We start from the raw sequence: 12,619 nt of genomic DNA, 5'->3' as shown, positions 1-12,619 counted from the left end.
ATAAAAGCTCCAATGGCTCCTACGAAGAATCAAGCTGAACTGAAAAAGTATGCTGATGGGGAAATATGCTTGAAGCCTTTTGGGTTAGTCTTTGCAGGAAAAGACAAAGCTGGAAAAGCAAAACGTTTCTTGTTCCAGGCGTGCGAAGTGGAGAGATACGCAACGTCTCAATATACGAACTTAATTGTTCATATGAATCATTGTAAGAAGAACAATGAAGGAGATAAGAAAGAGCTTAAGAAGATAATTTCCTGGTACACGGAAATTCAAAGAGTGATGCTGTATTCCATCCAGATTCTCACAAATTAAGATGTTCGTCTATGATTACAAAGGGGGAGATTGTAAGGGAGAAATGTGTTGTAATTAGTCGAAGTCTATTTTACACTCTTCGTATGTTTTGTAATGTATTTTACTAAGGCTCTTTTGATTCGAAGCTTAAGTGTTTTATGCCTTAGTATATTTTTTGTACGCTTTCTGTTTCCTATAAATAGGAACATTTACTAGAGTTAGATAAGAGTTTTTGCATACCTGTCTTTGTACTCTGTAAACATTCGAAAGCGTAATAGAGCTGAAACAAGATCATATTTACATCCGGTGTTCAATCTTATTTTTCTGACTTCAATCTTAACTCTGATTCGTTTATTACTCGATTCTTTGGTTCATCAATGGTCAACGTTGACTTTAGTCAACTGCCACGCCGTGGGCACTGGGTTTTTAGCAACTTAATGGGTTAAGTTGTTTTCTTCGATCCTGAAAGCTCCAAAGCTCAGATCTGGTCCGAAAACAGGTCTATAAGGATAAAGTTTCCAACTTTACCCTCTAAGACCACCCAACCCTAGGTTTCAAATGAGTTAAATAAGACATGACTTACCCCATTAAGCGCTTATTTAGAAAATTCCATAACTCATTTACTCCATATCAGTTTCTAATAGCAAAACCAACATAAAAGTTGGTGCTTTATAGACATGTATGTCCAATGCATGTCTTGAAGCCATAATAAGTCAAAATAAGGGTTTTTCCATGGAAATCTCATGCATGGCTCAAAAGCCAACTAGAATCCAAATCCAAACCAACAATCATGTCAAATGTCCCATAGATTCATAAAGTTGAAAATTTTATGAGATCCCATTAATCTAACCCAAAAGAACATGAAGATTTAGGGATAAAACATAAGATCTAGCAACATATCATGATAAAAATCAAGTCTTGGACAGTTACAAAGGTCTAGAAGAGTTCCAAAAAAAAGGATGAGGACTAGCTTGTTGAATCTTAGCTCACTTCTTCTTCTTTCTTCATTCAAAGGCTTCAAAGAACATGAAAAGGGCTTAAAATATGAGAGAAAGGAAATTAGTGTTTCTCAGATCTCAAGGAGGCTGATGGAGGCTGAGGGTGAGCTATACCTAGCCTCCTCATTCCTTTAAATAGGGAGCAAAACCCGGAAAATAGGGTTTGTCACTTGCCAGCTGCCACGTCGTGGCCCATAACCTTATTAAACCTACAAATCACAAAGATGAAAAACATAATTTAGAAATACCATAACCTTATTAAACCTACAAATCACAAAATACATAATTTAAAAATACGAGACAAGTTTTAAAATATCCCAAGCATGTTCGTATGGAAAATCAACCCCGTTATTTTTCTGTTTGGATTTCACCCTTGCTAGCTGCAAAATTACTTGTTCATCTTCATCCAATAATTCATTGTCGGTCTTAAAATAAATTTTGATAAAGGTCTTCACCTTTGAACAAATGTCTAGAAACTTAATATTCACTTCTTCTTCAGTTCGATACTCTGCAACATATAACTCATAGTGAAACATATTATTCAATCGGACCCAACATAATCCTTACATGACATATGGAAACCGATGATAGCTATATCATCCATAATTGTTATCCAAGCCTCAATGAGCACAATCTCTTCTTCTTTATTCCACTTTTCGGGTTGGTTTTCTACCATTCCGGAGATCTAAAGGTTCTTCAAATCCATTCTATTATTTATAGTGTCGCTGTAGCACCCATTTTTCAGAACGGGTCGGTTTAGGGCATCAAGGAGTCAAAGGAATGGTTTTTGGGTAAAACCAAGTGTCAGGACATGGCCATAGGGAGTTCACGATGTGACAAGTGAACAAATAAAACATGGATCCGGTTGAGATCACGACGTGACACTTAGGGTGTCACGACGTGAGAGTGATTGCGGCCCCAACCCATGAATTTTTAGGGTTCTCTCCATTTTTAAGGACCTTATCTCCTACTCTAGGGGTATCTTCTTCAGCCTCCACTCCATTCAAATGAAACCCTAGATCCATCTATGAGTTATTAAGTTTGTGGTGGTATATTGGTGACTTGAAGAAGAAGGGATCATTTTTGGAGCAAAGATCTAGCTTGCAAGCTTCGTTAGCATCTTCTAGCAACTTCTCTCGACCTTTGTGAGTATTCAAGCTTCATGATTTTTGGTTTCTAGTTGCTAGATCTAGAGTTTTATGCATTATAATCCATGGTTAGATGAGTTAAAGTGTTGTGATTCCATAAAGTTAGCAACTTTATGGGTACTTAGAGTCCCTTAGTGATTATATGTGATAGATCTGATGTTTGTGCGATGTTTGAGCTCATGCTTGAGGTTTTGACCTCCTTTTCTTCATAAATGACCTAATTTGAGCTCAAGTCTTGCATTGGACATGCAATACCTTAAAGCATCGATTTTTATGGATTTTGGGGTGTATGGAAGCCTTCTGAAGGAGATAGATTAGTGGCTTAACGGGTTAAGGGCTTAACTCATCAAGTTTCACTTCAGACAGTTCTTACAATGTGATATGGTGCCAGTCACGTCGTGAGGATTGAAGAACCGAGACTATTTTGTCTTTTAGCTGGTCATGAAGTGACCCATAGAGTGTTACATCGTGAGCAGCAATTGACCTTTTGATAATTGATCGTTGACTTTTTGACCAGTTTGACATTGAGTCAAACTTGAAGGAATTGGATTTTTGACTAAGTTTATGCCATGTTTTGGTGATAGAAGGTTAGTGGGAGCAAGCGGTGCAGAAAGGGGATTGCGTCGCAATGTTTCTGGGTTCTTCAATTCAGGTGAGTCCTCCTCACTGTACCCGTGGGTAGAAGGCACCAATTCTGACCCACTAGATTTGGTTATATATCCTTGTGTATAGGATGTTGTTGTGACGTAGTGATCTGTTTTATATATATATATATATATCCTGGTGCGTTAGGATGTAGGAGTAGTGGTATGCTGGTTATAATACCAGTTGGCTGGTTGTCTTTTAGAAGTCTGTCCTATGGGTTGTATGTAGTCACGTAGGATAGACTGAAATCTCTTGATCTAGGATTTCTTGCTTATTCCTTGTTTAGTTGTGGCTCTAGAGTAAGATCATCTGTTTTGGTGTCTATCTCACATTTGGTTACATATGGATGTGCATTCCTTGGAGATTTGTCGGTAACGGAGCAGTGTGTTGTGAGGGCCTAGCAAGGGGTAGTGAACTATTCGACAGGTGGATTCATAGCTGCCTATGCTTATATGCCTACTTGATTTCTTGTTTGTTTATATGTCGACATGGTGCGGTTGGGTTGAGGTGATATGTCTTTATGCAGAAGCTAGCAAATCCGGGAGCAATCCTGTCATAAGCTAAGGGTTGGGAGTGCAATCCAGATTAATGTTCTGGGCTCAGGAGCAATTCAGACACAAGCTGAGGGTCGGGAGGGCAATCTAGACTTATGTTTTGGGCTCAGGGGTAATCAAGTCCGATGACTATGGACCCATTGTGTAGGGAAATCCAGTCTGATGACTGTGGACCTAGTGTGTAGGGCAATCCAGTCCGATGACTGTATGCCGAGGATAATCTAATCTGATGACTGTAAAACCGGCATGCACATGTGTATATGTTTGTTGTGTGGGGTATTTTGGGTAAACTCACTAAGCTTCGTGCTTACCCAGTTGTTTAGGTTTTCAAGTACCATCGGTGATCATGGAAATGTGAAGGCGTGACTGTACACATTCATCAACAGCAATAGGGATTTCGCGTTTACTAAACTAGTCTAATTTTACATAACGTACTTTGGAAAAAAATGGTTTTCTTAACATGGGTTCTATAAATTGTAATGTTTTATCTAAATTAAAATTGAAATTTTTTGATGTGAAAATGGGACGTTACAGTCGCATTCCGGATTACATGATATTCCAGAATTCCATTTTGTACCGTCATTCCAGACATCATATCAATCATTCATGTCAAGTCAAATCAATCATGCATTTTATAGATTCCTGATGCACGGAGTCACAGACACATATTCTGTATACACATTCCGAAGACTATATTCTAGACACAACGTTTTGGACATCCATTCCGGAGATAGTAAATTTTGTTACAAATTCACCCTATTAATATGCAACTATCATACATTGTAAATATAGAAAAAACTTGAGAATGAGTTCATATGAGTTTGGTGTTTGGCGTTATGAAGAAGAAGATTGATATGTTTTTTTTGATATTACCTGTTTCCGGAAGGTCCAGATTTCCTACTCCCGGATAAAATGTCTGATGACATTTTCCAAGCTATGAAGGTCACCGAAGAAGCAAACGAAAAGGACTCTGAAATAAGTTGGACACTCATTTTTTGTGCAAACGATCTAGCGGCATAAGTAAATAAAAAAAGAAAATAGGTTGTTGAAGCTATGAATAAAGTCAAAGAAGCTAAGAAGTTGATTCAAGATGCAAATGTGGAAATTAATAAGTTTCGTGCAGAACGAGACCGTCTAACAGATGTTAGAACTAGAGAAGATTTTATCAACCACGAACAAAATAAGTATCATTTATAATTTCCTCACTTGTGGAAACCAATATAAGTATGTATTAGGATTTGTAACGATCGTTGTACTAATGTTAATGTAAACCATTGTCATTTAGATAACTCTACCATTACTTTTACATAATTAAGTTTCAAAAGACATTAATATATTTAAAATTAGATTACATTTCCAGGATAACCGGAAACTTGCATTCAGTGTAAACTAACCGTGTCTATATGATTTTCAAACAATTTCATGTAGGTCTCAATTAGGGTGAACCCATTATCAGTAATTTCCGTTCGTTCTTCTATTGTTGCATTTATCGTACGTGCTTCTTCGATGATGTCCATTGTGTTCATAAATTGTCGTATATCTTCACACATCGTAATGAGGAGCATTTGCATATTATACAATGCTAGTTTTCTCCGCTCATCGGCCGCAAGAAGATGGTAATAGGATTTTCCGTATTACCATTCATTGTCTCCCACCTTAATAATCATGAATCATTTCTAACGCATTCGTATCAACAAGATGTTGTTGCTCATCTTCAAGACGTAGTATTTCATAATCTATTTGCAACGCATCCTTGTCGATCGATTATGTTTGAGACTGAAATTAAAATATATTAAAATACACATTAAAATCAACTTGCATAAATATATCCAAAATTAAAACCAAGTTGTAAAACGTAAACAAAAGTTATTAATTTGCAACTAATCTATAATAACAAGTTTGTCTAAACTTGTTCCGATCTCATCTTTCAGAGTTCTATCTGCTTTCAATTAAAGCTTTAATACCCTTTATGATTTCTTTTTTAAATTTTTGGTGCCTTTGGTGGTTTATTATTTTTTTTCTAACTCAACATCTTGGTTTTTTATCTGCAAAACAAAATTTCATAAACATTTTAACACATCACCATAAAAATAAAATAAAATATTTATTAAAAAAAATTTAATTCAATTTTATCTTTATACGTCGTAAATCTGAAAGCTCCTATAAATGGAACACAATTTATTTGTCCGTAAAACCCACTTTTTCTAAGAGTATCCATGCAGATTGGTCTTCAAACTAATATGGGTAATTTAACAAGTAAAATTGGCTCATAAAATTGTGTGAAAACTCAAATACAAGTAACTTAATGGGTATAACTCATATATTTTTTTAATCCATGGTTAAAAGTATGTCTGAAATGCGGGTAGAACAAGTTTCAGAATTTCAAAAATTGAAATGTTTATTCCAGATTTATGTGTGAGGGGCCCATATATAGCATTGAACTACAGTAATAAGTTTGACCCGTTTTGAACTAGTCCGGAATGAACCATTTCAGACCCAGATGTTAGTTTTCAAAAAAAATGGTTATTGTTTTTAAAATAACTTTAAAAAGTGGTTAGATTACTCAATTTCCCTTTATTTTGTCAATTTCCCTTTATTTTGACGTATTTTTGTTCTTTCCAAAAAAAATTCTATAATTAACGATCATAATGATGTAAATGACATAAATAAATTGTTTATATACATAAAAAAAAACTTTCATGGTACTAACAATAAAATGAAAAAGCAAAGGTTGGATTCAGTTTTTCTCATCTTTCTCCGGTTTAATGAATTGACACAAATGAATAGGGGTTACATAAGAATAATCCTTTTAAAAGAGCATGACAAAGTTTGAAATTTTTGAATAGTTGTGGAACTTATCAAGTTTGAAAAGATTCTAATAAAAAACAATAAATTGTGGAGCCTAACATAAAAAGTTTGAAAAATGGGCTCATAGACTTTATTACCCTCCTAATTTGAGAATAATCCGTTAGAAAACCATGATAAGGTACCAAAAAGTTAAATTTTCATTGTTTATATATTAACGTATTTATTTAAATAATACATAACCATAAGATACTAACTTTAAACATTTAAAACATCCACACATGTTCATGTTGATTAGAACAACGATTTTGACTTATTTTCCTAAAAATAACATAGATCAAACTAATCGAAAGTAAACCAATAATATATTAAAATAGTTATGACTTTTCGAATTGTTATATTATGAACATGAAACTATTATATTATATCTATCTTCAATACAATTAGTTATTTTATAAAATTAAGAAAAATAGTTTTCTCTAAAAACTATTGATACATGACTTCAGTTGATTCTTAATTAATATTGATTTATATCTTTTTAAATATATCATGCCTGCCAAATTAATATTAGGAATTTATTTATAGCCCTTTTTCTTATAATGTCTGCACGTTTTGTCAAAGAACGTGGTGCATCCGGCATGTGTTCTTTTATTCATGTGGTTTGTTTAACTTTTACTTTCTTATAAACTTTTTATATAAACAATTAAAATAAGATTAAATTACAGTTTTAGTCTATAGCAGATTATTTTTCCCAAAAAAGTTTTTCTTGCAGTTTTAACTTTTAACTTTTATGTTTTATTTGAGATTCTGGTCATGTTATATTTTTGTTTCTTTTTCAAGTAAAATAACTTTATGTTTAGACAAAAATTAAAAATCCACACATACTCAGACATCACATATAATCGACGTAAAAGTCTTTAGCAATGACCAAAATTACAAAAATAAAATATACGCAAAAAACAAATAATGATATGATCTACTCAAAATTTAATAAACACATAAAAAAAAGTCATTCCGCTTTTAAGTCAATGTCATTTATATCATGTCCGGCTAAAAACAGCTTAAAGCAAGAAAATGACAGCCGTGTCATTCAATTTAGTTAAAAAGGTTAAAAAGTACGATTTCTTTATGCTTTGACCTATTTATTTAATTTTATTTTAATAACTTTATTGTAATACTAAATGTGAATCTCGTGTATTACATGGGTTGTTTAAAAAAAATTATATATGAAGATATAAACTTTAAATATCTTTTTTAAAGAAAACATTAAATATCAATAAAAAACAAAAAAGTATGATTATTTTTTTTATATAGACCATTTTGCCTAATGAACTTAAAAAACATGTCAATTTTGAATTATATATATTGAAAGAACATATTAAAATTTGAAAATATAGGGAAACAAATTAATGACACATTAATTATTTTCTATAACTTAAAAATTAGATAGTTAATTAAGAAAATCAAAAATTACCACAAAATGACAAGTGAAAATTAATTTCTAAGAATTAACCACAAAATTACATTTGTCCAAATGCATAAGAAATTGACAAGTGGCAAAAAGTTCTTTATTTATTAGGGAGGACTATTAGAGAGGGATTAGAAACTTCTCAAACTTCATTAGCCTCATATTTAAAACTAAAACGCATACATATTAATTCAAAGACTAAATTAAATAACACGATATTTATATAAATTACATAATATAATATATACAAATTGTTCCCTAACAAACATTAAAACAAACAATATATAACGAATAAAGTTTGAAGAAATGGTTGTGCTTATTAATTTATTATCCCACAAATACAATTAACATTGTGTTAGTATCTCAACACCATTTTCAGTTATCAAAAGTGTGTGCTCAAATTGTGCCGATAAACTTCCATCCTCTGTCACAACTGTCCAATTATCATCCCACATTATTGGGTGTATGCTACCCATTGTCAACATCCGGTTCTGCCAAATACAGATACAGATACTAATGTTTGTCTGGATAAAATGTTGTACATAAAGTCTGTTTATTGTTTATTCTAGACCGAATAAACATTTTACCTTTACATTCCAAAACACAAATTTCATAATACTAATCAATTTTAAATAATATTCGTTAATTATTATTTATTGAGACAACACGTAAAGAAAAGAAAGAAACAAGGTAGCTTACCAATGGTGAATGTTTGATTCAATATCATGCGTCCACGTTCATTGTTCCCTAAATAGACAAAAAAATCATGTACAATAACAAAAATGAATTACATTATGATAAAAGAATAAAAGTGAACAAGTTAATAATTTAGAGATAAAATTAAACAAGATAACATAAAGTTTTATAAAAAAAATTACTGTAGTGTAGAATAACTGGGTCACTGTGGAATACACGCCCGACCCCATGACCAACAAATTGTTCCACAACACCGTAACGATGTTCATCTGCATAGTCACTAGAAAAAAAAAGGTTTGATCTTTAATATAAAAGAAATTATAGCTTTGAGAAAAGTATTTTATTTTTATTTTTATTGTCTTACTTTATGATTTTGCCAATTTTGTTGAACTCAACTCCTGGTGCACATACCGATATTGCTTTGTATAGGCTTTCTTTAGTTACCTATAAGCATAAATTTAGCATAATAATTATGATTAAATTGCAAGAAAAACCTTTATCATATACTAACTAACATCAGTCCGAGTCCGAGTCCGAGTCCCGGTCCCGGTCCCGGTCCCACTTGTTGGTGGGACAAAAAATTATAAATTTTGTCCCATTGACAGTTTGTCACTGTCCCACTTTTTTTGATGGGACAGAATGTCGTAGATTTTGTCCCATTGACAACTGTCACTGTCCCACCTTTTTGGTTCAGACCGCTGAGACCGCTGACAGTTGTCATTGTCCCATTTTTTTTTATGGGACAGAATGTTGTAGATTTTGTCCCATTGACAGCTGTCATTGTCCCACCTTTTTGGGTGGGACAAAAAATTACAATTTTTGTCTCGTTGACATCAGTTTTTTTCACACGCAGTGCAATTTGTTTCACCGAGTCCTCACATGTGTATACGTGCCTTGAGATCTACATAGATGGAGTTTCTCAAAGCAATACCTGCACAAGGTTTTTCGCCTTATCATCATCTCCACAAAAGAATGTTGCTGATGTGTCACCATGGTAACCCTATAAAGCGAAGATTATTATAAATGCATATAAAAAAAAAGTCAATAAATACCTTAACAAAAACCTACATTGAGATAGACAGTAACATCTATGTTGATAATATCACCATCCTGTAAAACCAAACATCAAAACAAGATGTTAACATCATTTGCAGTATGAGTCCAATGCATGACAAACAGAGTATAATGTTTGTTGAGGCAAACCTCCAGTTCACGTGAATCAGGGATCCCATGGCAAATACATTCATTTACTGAAGTGCATACACTTTTTGGAAACCCACCATAACCAAGAGGTGAAGGGTATGCTCCATTATCAATAATCATTTTGTGAACTTCTTCATCAATTGCATCTGTTGTAATACCTGGCTGGTAATATATTAACCATATAAGTTTATTATTCTAGCCAAGATTTTTTTTTTAACTTAGAAAAGAAATTATACAATTTTGAATCGAAAAAGAACAAAATTTTCCTCACAAATCAAGATTTTGATATAAAAAACCCAACATAATTAAGCTTGCGTTTCTAGGGTTATTATCGGTTAAAAGGGTTAAAAGGATGACGAGGATATTTATGTCTTTTACACATCCCAACTTTTTGGGTGGAACAAAAAGTTGCAATTTTTTGTCCTATTGACATCAGGCTCTGTCTGACCGTCTCACCTTTTTTAGTCTCACCTTTTTTAGTGTGACAAAAAGTTATAATTTTTGTCTTATTCACATCTGTCTGTGTCTGTCTCACCTTTTTTGGTGGAACAAAAGTTGCAATTTTTTTTGTCCTATTGACATCTGACATCTATCTCTGTCCCACCTTTTTTAGTGTGACAAAAAGCTACAATTTTTGTCCTATTCACATCTGTCTGTCTCACCTTTTTAGGTGGAACAAAAGTTGTAATTTTTTTGTCCTATTGACATCAGACTCTGTCTCACCTTTTTTAGTGTGACAAAAAGTTATAATTTTTGTCCTATTCACATCTTACTGTCTCACCTTTTTAGGTGGAACAAAAGTTGCAATTTTTTTGTCCTATTCACATCAGGCTCTGTCCGACCTTTTTTAGTGTGACAAAACCTATCCACATCTGTTTGTCTCACCTTTTTGGGTGGGACAAAAAGTTGCAATATTTATCCCAGTTTGTCTCACCTTTTCAGGTGGGGCAGAAAATTGCAATTTTTGTCCTATTGACATCTATTTCAGACTTTCAGTCCTACTCAACTGCAATATTTAACATGTTCTGTTTTGTCATGTCTTACTTAACAGATGGGTATAAATTATAACCTTTACTAATGTCCCGGCATACTGAAGAACTCGTGCAGCAAGATTCCCAGCTGCTCTCATACATTCTATACCATTTTCATCATGAATTTGAGGTCCACTACTAATTCCAGGTGGCTTCATGGAATCAACATAAGGAGGCTTTGGTATATGATCAGGAACAAGGCGTTTAGGGGACAATTTTCCAGGTTTTAAACGTTTGTGTGTCATGTCTTGGAATTCATCTGTAGTTCTATTACTCCAATAAGAATTAGATAGAAAATACAAGTCAAATTTGAATGTTATATATATTGTATTAGTGTATTAGATTGAAAATATATGATACCTTCTGTTGAATAAAAGATTTGTTATTCCAGTGAATGTTCTTGATAATCGCATAGAAATATGTTTATGACCTGTGATATAAAAGATATACTGATTTCCCAAAATAGAATAATTTTTTGGTAAATGGGGATTAGGGAAATTGGATCCAAACACGCCAAATAAAGTGAAGAGCTTTAAAGTTAGAAATGGTTCTAGGATAGATTGTAAATAATCAAAATGTGGTATTTTCATCGAGCAGTTGGAGAGCATAGCAACATGTATTTCAAGATTATGTATTCGAGTCTATAGCCAAATGATAAAATTAAGAAGATATTAGCATTGTGGCCAAACAATGTCGCAAAAGCTTAAGCGTTAAAGGGAGCTACAGTACATATGAATCTCAATTGAACAGAGACTTAAAATACAGTAAGATCACATAAGCTACAAACTGAATTTGCACAAGAAATAAGGTTATAAGGGTTATTCATTCGATGGATTTGGGTCTATGGTGATACACAGAAACTGGATATAGATAGGGTGAAAAAACCTGGGTTGTGGCGAAAGAGGTGATGTAGGGGTTGCGTTGATTGGTGATAGGAACAGTGTCCGACAAACGGTGAGAGGAGACGTGGTCGAAGTGTCGCCGCGGCGGCGCCTACCATTTCTTCTGGGTATTATCCAGGCCACTCCTCCTCCCCGCCGCCTCCGCCTCTTATCCGCTGATGTCCGCCACAAATTCCGCGAGCCTTTGTAATATTCGGGCGAATCGCATAAAATGCTACAACATAAGTACGTATTTAGTGGCTAATTTTATTTGGAAAGATTTGGTTTCTATACCTTCAATTATTTTTTATATTGATATTGAAATAAATGAGACTAATTTTAAATTTTTAAATAAGGTCTTTTCATGAGAAAAAAAATAAAATAAAATAAAATATTTGCCACAAATAACCATAGATTTCGCGGGATATTGTAAAATCTTCACTTGGGCTGCGAAAACATAAATGGGCCGAGGAATCACCAACAGTCCAACACTTATGTTTCATGCCTATGCCTAGGGTGAATAAACCGTTTTTTTTTTTCAAACTGAACCGGTTCGGTTCAGATTCGTGAATAGTAAAACCGGTTCAGCCATAAACCGGTTTGGTTCAAACCGGTTCCGTCATCGAAAATCTCGAACCTATCTAAACCGGTTACACCGGTTCAATCGGTTCTAAACCGGTTCGATCGGTTTGACTACCGGTTCATGGTTATTAAACCGGTTTCAATATCTAAAATCTCGAACGGGTGCGAACCGGCGGTTCGGTTCTTGAATCGGTTCGGTTCATAGTGGACCGGTTTACCGGTTCAGTGACCGGTTCGGATCCCGAACTGGTTTTTTTGTGCAAGCCTACCTATGCCTACTATGAAATTTGAAATTCTTTCTGAAAAATGAATCAAGACGC

The 12,619-nt window shown here is 33.8% G+C and overlaps 1 pseudogene across 1 annotated transcript; it reads right to left on the bottom strand.

Annotated features, from left to right (window-relative positions):
* Positions 1–8,203: 8,203 nt before the first annotated feature.
* On the bottom strand, positions 8,204–11,961 carry LOC145166966 (methionine aminopeptidase 1D, chloroplastic/mitochondrial-like; annotated as a pseudogene). Its single transcript, XR_013740815.1, has 10 exons — positions 11,722–11,961; positions 11,197–11,266; positions 10,875–11,103; positions 9,806–9,967; positions 9,671–9,712; positions 9,534–9,602; positions 8,967–9,046; positions 8,785–8,882; positions 8,606–8,653; positions 8,204–8,397 (listed from the first exon to the last, which is right to left on the bottom strand). The product of XR_013740815.1 is annotated as a methionine aminopeptidase 1D, chloroplastic/mitochondrial-like (transcript).
* Positions 11,962–12,619: the final 658 nt, after the last annotated feature.

Source organism: Lactuca virosa, chromosome 3 (genome assembly GCF_052849685.1).
Source record: "Lactuca virosa cultivar CGN04683 chromosome 3, Lactuca_virosa_CGN04683_v6, whole genome shotgun sequence".
Lineage (NCBI taxonomy): Eukaryota > Viridiplantae > Streptophyta > Magnoliopsida > Asterales > Asteraceae > Lactuca > Lactuca virosa.
This window is presented reverse-complemented; position numbering and strand designations above follow the sequence as displayed.